The sequence below is a fragment of the Panthera pardus genome, unplaced genomic scaffold, assembly GCF_024362965.1.
Source record: "Panthera pardus isolate Hobbes unplaced genomic scaffold, ASM2436296v1 HiC_scaffold_10, whole genome shotgun sequence".
NCBI classification, from domain to species: domain Eukaryota; kingdom Metazoa; phylum Chordata; class Mammalia; order Carnivora; family Felidae; genus Panthera; species Panthera pardus.
Genome location: NW_026526655.1, coordinates 35,112,533 through 35,125,146, shown reverse-complemented (window position 1 = coordinate 35,125,146; position 12,614 = coordinate 35,112,533). Strand labels below are relative to the sequence as shown.

General features: G+C 39.8%; 1 pseudogene; it reads left to right on the top strand.

Moving 5' to 3' along the window:
• The window catches only part of LOC109254479 (aldehyde oxidase-like), an 83,066-nt pseudogene that overhangs the window by 51,173 nt on the left and 19,279 nt on the right, over positions 1 to 12,614 (top strand).

The window sequence follows — 12,614 nt, the reverse complement described above, 5'->3', positions numbered from 1 at the left end:
CTTTCTATGAAGCCAGCATTACCTTGATTCTAAAACCAGACAGAGACCCCACTAAAAAGAACTATAGACCAATTTCCCTGATGAAAATGGATGCAAAAATCCTCAACAAGATATTAGCCAACCAGCTCCAACAATACATTAAAAAAATTATTCACCACAACCAAGTGGGATTTATACCTGGGATGCAGGGCTGGTTCAATATCCACAAAACAATTAATGTGATTCATCACATCAATAAAAGAAAGGACAATAACCATATGATCCTCCCAATAGATGCAGAGAAAGCATTTGACAAAATACAGCATCCTTTCTTGATAAAAACCCTCAAGAAAGTAGGGATAGAAGGAGCATACCTTGAGATTATAAAAGCCATATATGAATGACCCAATGCTAATCTCATCCTCCATGGGGAAAAACTGAGAGCTTTCCCCCTAAGGTCCGGAACAAGACAGGGATGTCCACTCTCACCACTGTTATTCAACATAGTATTGGAAGTCTTAGCCTCTGCAATCAGACAACACAGAGAAATAAAAGGCATCCAAATCAGCCAGGAGGAGATCAAACTTTCACTCTTCGCATGATGACATGATACTCTATATGGAAAACCCAAAAAATTCCACCAAAAACTGCTAGAATTGATACATGAATTCAGCTAAGTTGCAGGATTATAAAATCAATGCACAGAAATCGGTTGCATTCCTATACACCAACAATGAAGCGACAGAAAGAGAAATCAAGGAATCGATCCCATTTATAATTGCACCAAAACCCGTAAAATACCTAGGAATAAATCTAACCAAAGAGGTGAAAAATCTATACACTGAAAACTATAGAAAGCTTATGAAAGAAATTGAAGACGACACAAAAAAATGGAAAAAGATTTCATGCTCCTGGATAGGAAGAACAAATATTGTTAAAATGTCAATACTCCCCAAAGCAATCCACATATTCAATGCAATCCCTATCAAAATAACACCAGCATTCTTCACAGAGCCAGAACAAATAATCCTAAAATTTGTATGGAACCAGAAAAGACCCCAAATAGCCAAAGCAATCTTGAAAAAAAACCAAAGCAGGAGGCATCACAATCCCGGATTTCAAGCTATACTACAAAACTGTAATCATCAAGACAGTATGGTACTGGCACAAAAAGAGACACTCAGATCGATGGAACAGAATAGAGAACCCAGAAATGGACCCACAAATGTATGGCCAACTAATCTTTGACAAAGCAGGAAAGAATATCCAATGAAATAAAGACAGCCTCTTCAGCAAGTGGTGCTGGGAGTACTGGACAATGACATGCAGAAGAATGAACCTGGACCACTTTCTTACACCATACACAAAAATAAACTCAAAATGGATGAAAGACCTAACTGTAAGACAGGAAGCCATTAAAATCCTTGAGGAGAAGGCAGGCAAAAGCCTCTTTGATCTTGGCCGCAGCAACTTCTTACTCAACACGTCTCTGGAGGCAAGGGAAACAAAAGCAAAAATGAACTCACCAAAATAAAAAGCTTCTGCCCAGAGAAGGAAACAATCAGCAAAACTAAAAGGCAACTGATGGAATGGGAGAAGATATTTGCAAACGACATGTCAGATAAAGGGTTAGTATCCAAAATCTATAAAGAACTTATCAAACTCAACACCCAGAAAACAATCCAGTGAAGAAATGGGCAAAAGACACGAATAGACCCTTCTCCAAAGAAGACATCCAGATGGCCAACCAACACATGAAAAAATGCTCAACATCACTCATCATCAGGGCAATACAAATCAAAACCACAGTAATATACCACCTCACACCAGTCAGAATGGCCAACATTAACAAGTCAGGCAACAACAGATGTTGGTGAGGATGCGGAGAAAGGGGAACCCTTTCGCACTGCTGGTAGGAATGCAAGCTGGTGCAGCCACTCTTGAAAACAGTATGGAGGTTCCTCAAAAAATTAAAAATAGAACTACCCTATGACCCAGCAATTGCACTACTAGGCATTTATCCACGGGATAGAGGTGTGCTGTTTCGAAAGGACACGTGCACCTCCATGTTTATAGCGGCACTATCAACAATAGCCAAAGTATGGAAAGAGCCCAAATGTCCATGGATGGATGAATGGATAAAGAAGATGTGGGATATATATACAATGGAGTATTACTCGGCAATCAAAAAGAATGAAATCTTGCCATTTGCAGCTACGTGGATGGAACTGGAGGGTATTATGCTAAGTGAAATTAGTCAGAGAAGGACAAAAATCATATGACTTCACTCATATGAGGACTTTAAGAGACAAAACAGATGAACATAAGGGAAGGGAAACAAAAATAATATAAAAACAGGGAGGGGGACAAAACAGAAGAGACTCATAAATATGGAGAACAAACTGAGGGTTACAGGAGGGGTCGTGGGAGGGGGGATGGGCTAAATGGGTAAGGGGCACTAAGGAATCAACTCCTGAAATCATCGTTGCACTATATGCTAACTAATTTGGATGTAAATTTTTAAAAATTAAAAAAAAAATGAAAAAATTTATTGACACAAAAATATCACATTTCTATTGAAGGGACTGCTTAATATTAATGATAGATAAATACTACTGAGATCAGTTGTGGATGTATGCTTAGGTTATTGGAAATTATCCCGTTATTTAGTGTAACCACACAGTTTCTGTAATGTGTACAACATTTTGGAATCAAAACATGTTAAGGCTGCCTGTCTCCCTTGCTGCAGGTGCATCAGATTAATGGGAACTGTTATCATTCACAGGACATAGTTGCTGTGACCTTGAAGCTCCCAGCTAACAAGGTCGTGTGTCATGCAAAGCGTGGTGGTGGGATGTTTGAGGGGAAGACCAATAAAACCGGCATCATGGCAGCCATCACCACATTTGCTGCCAACAAGTAAGTGGAAAAAATCTGCTAAATAGACAAAAAATAAAAGGAAGTCATGCTGTACATTCTCAATGTTGGGGTTAAGGAGGAAGAATTTGGGTCAAGATTATTTAAAATCACAAATAATACACAAATACATACGGCTGCCAGCTTATTACAACTTTTTAATCTTATATTGTCATACCAGATACTAAGAACTGAAATGAGAATCAGTTACTGAAAAGAATGAAAGCCAGAGTAAAAATACCTGAGGAATAGACAAAAACAAGTCCTAAATGGATGGTGGTTACTTGTCCTTAGCACCTGTATGTATATATAGATCAATTTAACCTTTTGAAAAAAGTTCAATCTTTTATATATGTATTATATATGCACTATATATATATACATATTTATGATCTTTTACATGTATTTCTCTATAATAGTTTGTATATTATATATGATATATATTAAATATATAAATATATGTACTTATACATATATTTTCTTGATTTAAATGAAGACTTTGCTTTTGTTATGCTTACCTTTATATTACCATTTTCCTTTAAAGATCTGAAAACATTACCATAGGAAATAGTCTTTGGAGCAGGCACGTGTAGAAGTCTTAATTTCTTTGCTGAATAATATGAGTCAGTTCTTGTATCCCATGAAGCAAAAGGACCTTGATTCCCAACCTGTCCTTTCAGAGAGCACTTGGTAATCAGACATCACCCTAGTTCCTCCATTTGTTACCAGCCTATAATGTGGCTTGGGACCACTTGCCTATAGCAGATTTCCATTGTGATAACCACGGGAAGTACTCCCAAGCAAAACCCTAAAGTCTCTGGCACCCAAGACCCTCCCCCACATAAGTAATGAACGCCAGGCATTGTGCCCTGACCTAAGAGGAGGGGAGGCCACAGTGCATGCCTGAGATCAGGACAGCCTGGGTTCAGTAGTTCTATTGTTCTGTAATGTGTGTGGATGTCACTCCAGCTCTCACTGAGAGTTATATAATCCCCAGATGGTACCTGCTTGGTAAAAAGTTTACCACTCTTTCTTTTTTTCTGCTTTAGACATGGTCATGCCGTCGATTGCATTGTGGAGCGAGAAGACATGTTAATAACTGGAGGCCACCACCCTTACCTTGGAAAGTACAAAGTGAGTAGAAGAAAAGCGGGGATGGAAAATATTTATGTTATAAAGGTAACATGGCATAATTGCAAAGGGTAGCACTTGGCAAAGGGTAGCACTTGGTTAGTCTCAAAGGGGACTAACAATGAGCAAATCAACAAACCGTGCTTCTATTTAACTTCCCATTCCTTGTGCTGAATGATTACTAGCTGGTTCACATCTGCTTTGCTCAAAGATGTGCTTTGAGCTACATACTTTTCAGTATGTAAAAAAATACTAACTGGTATTGGCTGGTACAGAAGAGTAACTGGAAAATACGTAAGTATATATACATCTATGAAAGTAGATCTGATAACTGTACTACTTCCACATACTTTAAAATAGGATAATTCCCAATAGGGTTCTGTGAAATTGCAATTATTTGCCAACAGGTTCCTCATTTTTCAGGATATCAAGGGTATTTTTGTAAAATTGTCTCAGAAATTCTTAGAAAAATTTCTATCGCAGAAAATAATTATTCTTTTGCTTTCTAAGAAATAATTTAACTTGTTAGAGTGGGTTAACTGCCATAACAAACAACAAAAAATTTCTGGGGCTTAACCCTGTATTGTGTGATTTCTTCGTCAAGTAACAGCCCAGTATAATCAGTAGGGGTTACAGGGAAGAGAAGAGGAGAGGACTCTGCTCCGAAAAATCATTCAGGGACTTAAACGTAGCACCACCATCATCCCCTCAGACTGAATTGTCAAATATGGAGGTCACAGGGCTCATATGGCTATTTAAGTGTAAATTTAAATTAACTAAATTAAATAAAACAAAAAATTCAGTTCCACAGTGGCATTAGCTATATTTCAAGTGCTCAATAACTACATGTGGCCAGTGACTGCCGTATTGAACATGTAGATATAGAACATTGCTATCATCACAGAAAGTTCTATTTCATAGCACTCAGAGAGGATTCTAAGTCCTCCACTGGGTCTTCTGAAGAGGGCAGAACACAAGGGGAGAGGGAGAACTTGGACTGTTATGTGGGAGGTGTTTTAGGCACCTGGTGTGTAAGTGTGGACCTTGCTTCTATTCATGTTATTAGCCAGAACTTTGCCACCTAACTACAAGGGTAGCTGGGCAGTGTAGTCAGATTCTGTGTGCCCAGGATAAAAGACAATAGCATTTGTTGAACACAGCATCATCTCCACCACAACTGGTGTACCTACGTACATATTTTTAGGAGATAATGGATGTATTTATTTCAACTCACACTCACTCTCTATTTTGAATTTGGTGTAGTTTAACAACAATTTATTAGAGTGAACTTTGTTCTGACAGAGATTAGATTTTGGAGGTTGAGGGGGAAATAAAACTTACATATATGAAGTCATTATGAAAACATACTAATCTCAGGTTAAAAGATGAGATACACATAGTAAAACTATGAGGAGAGATGAACATGAGTTACAGTATGTACAGGAGGCATCTTAGATAAGGTGAAACATAAATGGCCTTCAAGAATAGATGGGCAGAAGGGGTGCCTGGGTGGCTCAGTCAGTTAAGCATCCACCTTGGCTCATATCATGATGTTATGGTTCGTGAGTCTGAGCCCTACCCTGGGCTCTGTGCTGACAACATGGAGCCTGCTTGGGATTTTCTCTCTCTCCTCTCTCTGCCCCTTCCATGCTCACTCTCTCTCAAAATAAATAAATACACTTAAAAAATCTATTAAAAAATAATTAAAAAAGAATAGATGGGCAGAAATAAGGCATAAGGGTGATGGGAATAGCAAAAGCAAAAATGCAGAGGTGGGATAAACATAGCATGATTGATACGGGTGGCCATGAGGAGAGAGGGGGAATTAGAACACACGATGATTACTGAAAAGTAGTGGAAAATAAGATTGGTTAGGTTAAGTGATGCCAGACAGAGAGGAGCCTAGAGTTTCAAGTTGAAACTTGATCTTACAAGAAGGAGTAAGACGGTGTAGATCTTTGATCAGTCGTGTCATAACCAAACATAGGTGCATTGGGGAGGGTAATAGGATAGCACTGGGCAGGATGGCCTGGGGAGGAGAGAGGATGGAGGCAGACTGACCATCAGAAGGCAGCTGATGCGTTCAGACATGAAGTAGTTGGGGTCTGAGCTGTGATAGTAAGATGTAGAAGAAGTGAGTCCAAGAGCCACTGTAGTATAAAATAAAATGGAGTTGGTGATAAACTTGGCAAAATACAGGGGAGAATAAAACCACAAACGTGACTCGGAAGTTTCTAGCAGAAAAAGCGAGGTTGGAAGGAGGAACCAATCTGGAGGAACAATGATGAGCTTGTTCATATAAATACAGAACATTTAAGTACAAATGTCTTGCACCAATATGGAACTTTATTAAATGGGCTGGTTATAGTTATAGAGGCCAAAAGCATAGTGGTGATGATAATTATGAGAAAATAATGTTTTCTAATATAGAGTGAGGACAGGAGATGATATCAATGACACCTATAATAGTAATATTAATAATTTGTATTTAGAACATTTGCTGTGTTTCAGTCACTCACCTATAATTTTTCCATGCATTACCTTATTTATTGCCATTTCACAGACAGATTCTATAGGTAGCCTAGCTAGCATCACAGGGCTAGTTAAGTGGCAGAGCCGGGACCCAAAATTAAACTGCTGGAATTCATAGACTTTGCCCTTGACTACTACTTCGGTTTGAATTTGGTTCTTTTCAACAGAAATCACAAAGTGAATTCTAATAAGTTCAGAGATATTGAAGCAGAATTCAGATAGAAAGCAGGGATATTGGACATGTAGTTTTTTTTTTAATGTTTATTTTTAAGAGAGAGAAAGAGAGAGCACATGGACAGGGGAGGGGCACAGAGACAGGGAGAGAGACAATCCCAAGCTGAAGGAGTGGAGCCTGACACAGGGCTCAAACTCACAAACCACGAGATCATGACCTGAACAGAAATCAAAAGTCGGACTCCCAGGCACACCTGGGTACATATTAATAGCAAAGATTTTTATGTAAAAGACCTCCAGCAGCACTAAATGCTGCTGAGAGTTTTTGTCGAATTGGGCCTTCTGAGAAACATGTGCTGAATCCATTATGAGCAGGTCACCAGATTTGGAGATTAGGTTAGGTGGCTTCAGGGGAGAAGGTTCAGGTAGAAATGTGGAGCCAGAATTCAAGGAGTTGGGGCAGGAATAGGAGGTTAAGAAGTATGCAGTTGATTCGCATTAGGAGGAAAGAAAAGGACTGGTTGAACAGTAGTCATGAATTGCATAGGAGGAGTCTTTGTTTTGCTTTTATATCTTTCTCTACCCTTCTTTTTTTCCTTTATTATTATTTTTATTTGTAGCAAACTACATACAACATACAATTTGCTATCTTAGCCATGTTTAAGTGTACAGGTCAGTGTCATTAAGTACATTCACTTTGTTGTGCAACCATCACCGCCAGCCATCTCTGGAATTCTTTTCATCTTGTAAAACTGAAACTCCGCACCCACTAAGCAAGATGTCCCCATTTCTTCCTCCCCCAGTGGCCCCGTAGAAACCACCATCCTACTTGCTAGGAATTTGACTACACTAGGTACCTGAAAGAAATGGAATCAAACAGTATTTATCCTTTTGTGACTGGCTTGTTTCACTTAACATAATGTCCTCAAAGTTCATCCATATTATAGCATGTGTTAGAATTTCCTGCCTTTTTAAGGCTGAATAATATTCTATTGTATGTGTCACATTTTATTTATCCATTCATCCATTGATGGACACTTGGATTGCTTCCACACCTTGGCTATTGTGTGTGAATAATGTTGCTATGAACATAGATGTACAAATAGCTCTTCAAGACCGGGCTTTCAAGGCACCTGGGTAGCTCAGTTAGTTAAGGGTCTGACTTCAGACCATGATCTCATGGTCCGTGAGTTCGAGCCCTGTGTTGGGCTCTGTGCTGACAGCTCAGAGCCTGCTTCGGATTATGATGCCTCCCTCTCTCTCTTCCCTTCCCCTGCTTGCGCTCTGTCTCTGTCTCTCGAAAATGAATAAACGTTAAAAATAAAAATAAAAAAATATAAAAGACTGTGCTTTCTATGCTTTTGATTAAATACCCAAAAATGGGATTGCTGCATCATATTATATTTCTATGTTTAATTATTTGAGAACTGCCATACTGTTTTCTACAGCAGCTTCACTCCTTCACATTGCCACCAGTAGTGCACAATGGTTGCAATTTCACCATATACTCAGCTACACTTACTACTTTCTGTTACTGGTTGGTTGGTTGTTGGTGGGTTTTTTTTATAGTAGCCATTCTACTGGATGTGAGGTGGTATCTTATGATTTTGATTTGCATTTCCCTAAAGACTAGTGATGTTGAGCATCATTTCATGTGCTTATTGGATATTTGAATATTTGGAGAAATGTTTCTTCAAATCCTTTATCCACTTTTTAATCAAGTTTTTTATTGTTGTTGAGTTGTAGGAATTCATATACATGCTGGATATTAATGCTTTATTAGATATATGATTTGAAAATTTTTCTCCCATTCTCTGGTCTGCCTTTTCACTCTATTGATTGTGTCCTTTGATATATGGAAGTTTTAAATTTTGATGTAGTCTAATTTATCTATTTTTTTTTCTTTTGTTGCCTGTGCTTTTGGTGTCATATCCAAGAAATCATTGCCAAACCCAGTGTCATGAAATTTTTTATCTATGTAAGGATTCACAAGTGACAAAATAAAATATAGAGAAACATGGTCCCCAGCACTAGTATTAAAGGTCAGTTCTCTCTTATGGGGAGCCTGGGTGGCTCAGTCAGTTGAGCGTCCAACTTCAGCTTAGGTCATGATCTCACACTCCATGAGTTTGAGCCCTGCGTCGGGCTCTGTGCTGACAACTCAGAGCCTGGAGCCTGCTTCAGATTCTGTGTCTCTCTCTCTCTCTGCCCCTCCCCTGCTCGTGTTCTGTCTCTCTCTGTTTCAAAAATAAATAAAAACATTAAAGCAATTTTTTAAAAAAGTCAGTTCTCTTTTCCTAGGCTGGCTTCATGAATGTTGGCAGAATGTTGGCCCTGGATATGGAGTATTATAGCAATGGAGGTGCCTCCCTGGATGAATTATTATTTGTAAGTGCTTTAAGAAGCAAGTTTACATTCTGGAAAGTCTTAGATAAAATTATATAATTCAGAAAATGTTTAATAGTTAAGGAATATTTTAATAAATAAATAAAGACCCACATTCCAGGGATAGCCATATATTACTTACTGGCACCCCCAGAATAAGTCCAGAGTTGCTAAATCTGTGTCTGTGTATTATCTCCATCTTTCCCATACTTAGATTTCTTTTCCCAAATGCAAGCATTAGACCTCAACAACAGCTCTATTGATATTCTGGACGGGATAATTCTTTGTTGTGGGGCTGTCCTGTGCATTGTGGTATGTTAAGCAGTATTCTTGGCCTCTACCCACTAGATGTCAGTGGCACAGCTACCCTCTGGTGTTAACAACCAAAAGTATCTCTAGAGGTTACCAGGGAAGAGAGAGGACAAAATTGCCTCTGGTTGAGAACCAATGCACTAGGCCAAATACCAAAACACTTTTTTCATGTTTTCCAGGATATTTTATTCATTACATTCTGTAGACCCAGTATTTAAAGCCTATGAATGCTTCAGTGTCTTTGGCAAATGTCTGAAACCTAAAAAAAAAAAAAAATGCATTAGCTCTAAAGCATAACCAGCCTTCCATCCAACACACTTCTGCGTGGCTTTGGCTTTCCTCAGGCACGGCTGATCAGTGAGTCCTGGATCACTGAAGTTGCAGCCAGCTGTGGTTTGGCTCCTGAGAAGGTAATGCTACCTAGTCTCTCTTCCACAAGACCTCAAGCTCCAGAGCAAGGAGAACAATTGGGTGTCATTCAGGTTGAGGAGTTTGAGATTCAGAGGGGCTAAGTGATTTGCCGGAAGTAACACAGCTAACTACTTAAGACAGAGCCAGGACTCCAAAGTTCAGTGATCCTTGTCTTTCTCAGGCTCTTTCCTAAAAATCCTGGAGACAGAGGATATTGAGGAGGGAGCTTTGGATTCCAGGTCATTCAGTGAGCAGTCTCCTTTGGTTAAGGACATTACTCCTGCCAACAAGTCCTGTCAAACCCTTCTTTTTCCTACTTCCTTTAACATCCCAGGCAGGTGTCATGAAGTTTTAGTCATTCAATTACTATTCCTTTCCGTTTTTAAAGTCTGGGTCCCAGTTTCTGTTCCCTTCCCTCTGCCTCTTCCACTCAGAATCCTGGAGCAGAGTTAGACTGGGGAGATACAGTGTGCTTTCTTTTACCCCTTCCCTGTTCTGTGCCTTCTGCTGTGCTGTTGGGGCAGAGAGGGAAGGGAGGACCAGAGGAGACAGCCTCTTCCCAGCAAGCTCTCGTCCTTTCCTTGCTTAGATGTAGCCACTTTTCAAGTATGTTTCTGAGGGTTCCATTTCTGCTAGCTCTCTCAGAAATCAATAGTTCCCTGTGAGAGTTCGTTAAATCTCCAACTGACCCTCAGCTGGCACCTTATGTGGCATTTCCTGATGCCTCTTTGCCCCATGCTGCCACAAACCTTGGAAAGCCCCATCCCCAAGTTCATCTGACTTTCTATTCAATATTAGAATCTGTGGCCATAGACAGGAGCCAGTTTTTTTATGTTTCTTGAATTTGTGGGGGTCCCTGCCCTTCCCTTCTGGCCATCTCATCACAGCCTCCCTCCCAGATGTTCTGTTGCACTGGTGGCATAGGCAGAATTAGATAATGATCTCCCTCCATCCTTGGGGAAGTTGGAGGAGAGAACAGCCACCCTTAAAAACACTGCCTTCCCCAAAATGGTACAGCTTACTAATTTCTAACATTTCTCTTATAATGATCTGGGAACTTCTTTAGGGGTGTCGGGAGAGTGTATGTCTGTAATGGCACCTGTCAGCTTGGGAGGTCACTGGCAAGAACAGCTGAGAGTTTTCTCAACTGAGAGTATGATGTACTTGGCATTTTTTGTTCTCTGCTAGGGGCATTAGTCACTGATTCTGAGAATGTAGAAAGAATTCTACTCATGGCTCAGACATCCTGAGATAGAATCTTAATTTGTTCTTCATCTTAGTTATTGGTTATGTATAAACAAGCTTTCTTACTTTCCTTTTTGGAAATGAGTGGTCTTATCTTGTGACAGCATCTGAATAATTCAAGTTGTGTAGATCATATCCTGGAAGTTAAAATCAGGATTACCTTTCAATAGATATTCACAAGTGCAACTAGAATTAGGAGTCTCCTGTGTACTTGGACTGTACTGAGTTATATAAGGAAAGGATACCTTCCTTTGAACTCACACCAGAGCAGCATAGAAGGTATGTAAGTGCTAACATATTTGAGAAAATCTCCAAGTAGAGGAGAAATTATGTGCGGGGAAGGGCTTCAGAAAGGAGTAAGAGGAACTCAGTTTGAGCCTGATGGGATGAACAGAGCTTGACTAGGATGACAGTGAATGGAAGAGACTATGCCTGTTGCCCTATTTTAATCTCCTTTTCTTTTATAGGTCCGAATGATGAACATGTACAGGAAATTGATCAAACAAGAGATTAATGCCAAGGCCCTGATTCAGTGTTGGAAAGAATGTATGTCCGTGTCTTCCTTCTCTCTGAGGAAAGCAGCCATGGAAAAATTCAATTCAGAGACTTATTGGAAGAAAAAAGGGCTGGCTGTGGTCCCCCTGAAGTTTCCTGTCAGCTTTGGCTCAGTCGCTGCTGGTCAGGTCAGTTCTCCAAACAGACAAATCAAAAGGTGTTAGGGAAGCTTTCTATTAAGTTGGATTAGCCATGTGGTTGCAATGCCTGTTTGTTAACCTTCACCAAAGTTGTGCTTAGTCAAGCCAGCTTTTCTCCAGAGAAGATAAAGCCTCCTTTGCAGGATTCCCCAGGGTTAGTAACAAGCATTCTTGTTGGGAAGTCAGGAGACCTAGTGCCTTCTTTTGGCTGTGGCATTAAGCAACTGAGTCAACTCGCTCTGAGCCCAGATCACTCTAGTATAAAGTAAGACAGTGGGTCAGATGAATGCCAAGACTCCAGCTACTCTATGTTTCTGTGTTTCTGGACCACGAAATAGAAACTGCAAGCCGCAAGGCATTTGGGTGCACCTTCCCTTTTAGTGGGTGGGGTAAACTAAAGTCAGAAAAGTAAATCATTTAAATAATTTTTTCAAAACACAATTTTAGAAGTTTGTTCACTTCTGGGGTGCCTGGTGGCTCAGTGAATGTCCAACTTTTGATTTCAGCTCAAGTGATGATTTCATAGTTTGTGGTATGAAGCATGGAGCCTGCTTGGGATTTCCTCTCTCTCATTCTCTCTCTCTCTCTCTCTCTCACTCTTTCTGCCCCTCCCCTGCTCACACGCACATTCTCTCTCTCTCAAAATAAACATTAAAAAAAAGTTCGTTCATTTCTTAGCTGCTAAGAGTTATGTGAAGGGGAGGATTGGATATCTGCTCTTGTAGTTTCAATTGATTAAATAAATTCCCTGTTTGTTTGCTAAATCCCTGCTTCTACCCACTCATTCTTGAATGCAACTTACCTGAATAGCTGGTGGTCTGCTCTGTTCTCGCT